The 3,390-nt window shown below is 44.1% G+C and overlaps 1 non-coding gene across 1 annotated transcript; it reads left to right on the top strand.

The window, feature by feature from the left end:
• The first annotated feature begins 2,429 nt into the window (after window positions 1-2,429).
• Trnal-uaa (transfer RNA leucine (anticodon UAA)) lies at window positions 2,430-2,512 on the top strand. The gene has a single exon. It is a non-coding gene; the product is annotated as a tRNA-Leu (tRNA).
• The last annotated feature ends 878 nt before the right edge of the window (window positions 2,513-3,390 follow it).

Raw genomic sequence — 3,390 nt, 5'->3', positions numbered from 1 at the left:
AAAAGCTTTGCTTTCTTTCCACTCTAAACTACCCTACACAGAACATTAGGGGATTGTAAAGGAGGGAATGCACAGGACCAAGATCAGAAAGTAGAGGGAGGAAGTAGGATTTGGAGGCCAGAGAGCAGCACAGTTAGTGTTAATGGGGTGCCGGGCGGAGGGAACTCCTTGTGTTCAGTTTTTTAAACAAAAATACTTCCTTTTTAAAGTCCACATGTACTGGTACATTTTAGAGGCCACAGTATTGGTACAGGCATACCTACTCTGTTGCTTCCCATAATAGTCAATATTTGCATTTACCACTCGGGTGGTGGCATCACTGTTGAATATGATTCTGAAAGACTAACTCTGCAATTACCCTTTATATGTGACACAATCTGTGCCTTTGGACTTTGGGTTTGAGGGTCTAGTACTACTAGGAGAAGGCCTGCACAGCCAGGGGTAGATCATCTTAACTCCAGGTGGCTGCATCAGGGTAACAGCCTCCAGCAGGAGCTGATAGCCTTTGTATTCTCCTTCCTGCTGTGATGGACACATCCAGCTTTCTAGTTCTTCTGGTCCAACAGAGGTAGAGCAGCATCTCAATTTCCCTGCATTTTATAAATTACTATTAATATTCAATGTTTAAAATCTTTAAAGTTTAATCTTTTAAAACCTTTCTTATCTCTCTTGGGGTTGATGAGCTTTCAGTCCCTATTATTTATCCATTTCCTACTGAGTGTGCGTGCTGTCTCTGATCTTGCTAATTTTCATGTCTCACTACTAAATAATATAGATTAAAATCTTGTCATTTTAAGTATTTTAAATATCTTCTCTTTTCTCATACCTTTCTGAATAGTTCCCACTGTGACCTTCCTTGAACATCTTTGAGTTAGATGAAGCAGTTCATTCCAACATTTTGCTGTGAGATGTTTGTGCTTTCAAAACTCTTTTTAAAAAAGTTCTCTTTGCCATATATATATATATATATATATATATATATATAACTCAGGACTGAACCCACGGGTGCTTAGCCACTGAGAAACATCCCCCTTTTCATATTTTATTTAGAGACAGGATCTTCCTGAGTTGCCCAATGCCTCGCTAATTTGCAGAGGCTGGCTTTGAACTCTCGATTCTCCTGTCTCAGCCTCCTAGGCCGCTGGAATTACAGACATGTGCTACCGCGCTGGGATCTTTGCCCTAAATCTTTAGGACATTTTTTTAAGAATATATACTTTTTTTCCTGCATATATTTCTATTAATTTTTTGTCATATGCAGGTGTTAAACTTTCTAGACAAGTACATTTTATAAACTTCATAGATAATTCTATGACAATAAAGAGAATAAAAGACGTCTTGTGTATATCCATGTAGGGGGACTCCTCTTTTTGATGTCTTTTTCTGAATGCACGACTTGATCCTCCCAACTTGAATCTGACCCCAGCCCTGACAGGCCTGGATTCCCCTCCACAGGCAAAGGCAAGACTCTCCAGACCCTATGCTCACTGGGACAGCACATCTAGAAGGTCAGGGGCAGAACCCTGAGCTGAATGGACCCATGGGCTAAGGGTACATCCATATTTTCATGGCTTGATCAGGCACTGGGGGAAGGCACCTTTGTGAGCCTCCAAAGCTCCGTGAATTCCCCAAAGCAAGACTCTTTCTGCCTCTTGGTCGTCGGTGGAGAGTTATTATTCATCTTTGCTTGTGTTCTGCAGATACAAACCTCTCGAGTTCCAGTTCTTTCGCCTGGTATCCAAAAATAACAGGGGGTGGGGTGGGGGGGTGGAGTGTGTTCATTTCTGTGGCTCTTAATAGGAGTTTCAATTTGTTGTGAATTAATTCTATTCCAAACTGCAGGATTCAACAGGATTCAGTTTCTAGTTGCAGAGGTCCGCACAGACTTTCATCAGTACCCAGTTACCTGGCTGGACCTGCTTTTGCGCTCCTCCACCTTCCTCCCGGGGTGCTGCTGACTTGGTAGGTGGTGTGCACTTGCCTCGGTGCCCTGGGCGCAGCAGGCCTCATGAACCGGGTTTCCTCCGAGCGCAGTTCGGGCTCTGGGCTAAAACACCTCCTTATTAATATCCGAGTCGCGCATTCCAACTCCGCACGTGGGCGCGGGCGTTGGGACACCGCTTCCGGGGAGCGCGCCTGGCGCCGGGGCCGGGTCTGGACCGGCTTAAGGGGAGGCCCAGAGGTTGGATGCTTCTCCCTTCTCTAGCGCCCCGTGCAAGGTGTGGCACGAGCCAGTGGTTAAATAGCATTTGTCGAAGATCAGCTTTCCCCGTGTTTCTTTCCGGGAGGCTTTGCACCGGGTGCGTTTATTTTACACACCCCTGAAAGCCTAGTTTCAGATTCATTTCAGGAATATAAAATTCTTAAGCCCTTTAGAGGATGGAAGTTCTAGTCCAGTAAAATCTAACAGCTAGACACCCTAGGCCACCACCGGGATGGCCGAGTGGTTAAGGCGTTGGACTTAAGATCCAATAGACGTGCGTCTGCGTGGGTTCGAGCCCCACTCCCGGTAAGGACTGATGGGTGTGCTGCTTTTTCCTTGGCAGGAGCTTGAGAGTTTATTATGCAAAAATGTCCTTTAGCGTCCCACTCTCACCGGGAATCTAGGTGCTCCTGCAGACGGGCCCAACTCTCAACACACGGGGCACGGTCGGTGGAGTCCAGAGGGGTTAGGAGTGGTCACGGTTTCATAGAAGGAAGAACCCTGCGACCGGGTTACCTCTGTTTAATCGGAGACCGTTTGGATGATGGCTGCAGCCAGTTAACATTTGAGCCTAGCTGTTTTCAGGCCAAATCTGCTCCTGTCCCCGGTGATATTGGTCCCCAATGCAGTGAGCATCACTTTTGCACAAACTCCAATATTGTTTTGCAAAGCATGTGTGCCATTTTAAATTCCTGCCAGCAATGTATTAGAATTTAGGTTCCACCGTTTACCCTCATCAATACTTGGTGCTAGCAATTATCTTTAAAAATTTTAGCTAAGATACAAAAAAAAATTTTTAGCTATTCTAGAGGATATGTCTTAGTGTCTTACTATGGGTTTTAATCTGAATTTCTCTAAAGATTAAAGACTCTTTCTCATGTATTTATAGTCATATATTTTCTTTGAGAAAATGTGCTCAAATATGCCCATTTTGTTGCATTGTTTTCTTATAAATGAATTTTGAGAATTGTTTATATTTCCGGGACACATCACAATGATCAGGTATGTATTTTACAAATATTTCCCATTCTATAACATGTCTTTTGATTTTCTCAACAATGACTTATGCAGAGAAGAAATCTTCCATGCCGCAGTCTGACTGGGCACAAAATAACATCGAGGTCAGGAGCCACTTGTAGGTTCAAACAGGAACTACTTTATTGCCCCAACCCCACAGGAACTCTCTA

This window comes from Ictidomys tridecemlineatus, chromosome 8 (genome assembly GCF_052094955.1).
Source record: "Ictidomys tridecemlineatus isolate mIctTri1 chromosome 8, mIctTri1.hap1, whole genome shotgun sequence".
In the NCBI taxonomy this organism is placed as follows: Eukaryota; Metazoa; Chordata; class Mammalia; order Rodentia; family Sciuridae; genus Ictidomys; species Ictidomys tridecemlineatus.
Note: the sequence above shows the minus strand (reverse complement) of the source record. Positions and strands in the feature narration are given on the sequence as shown.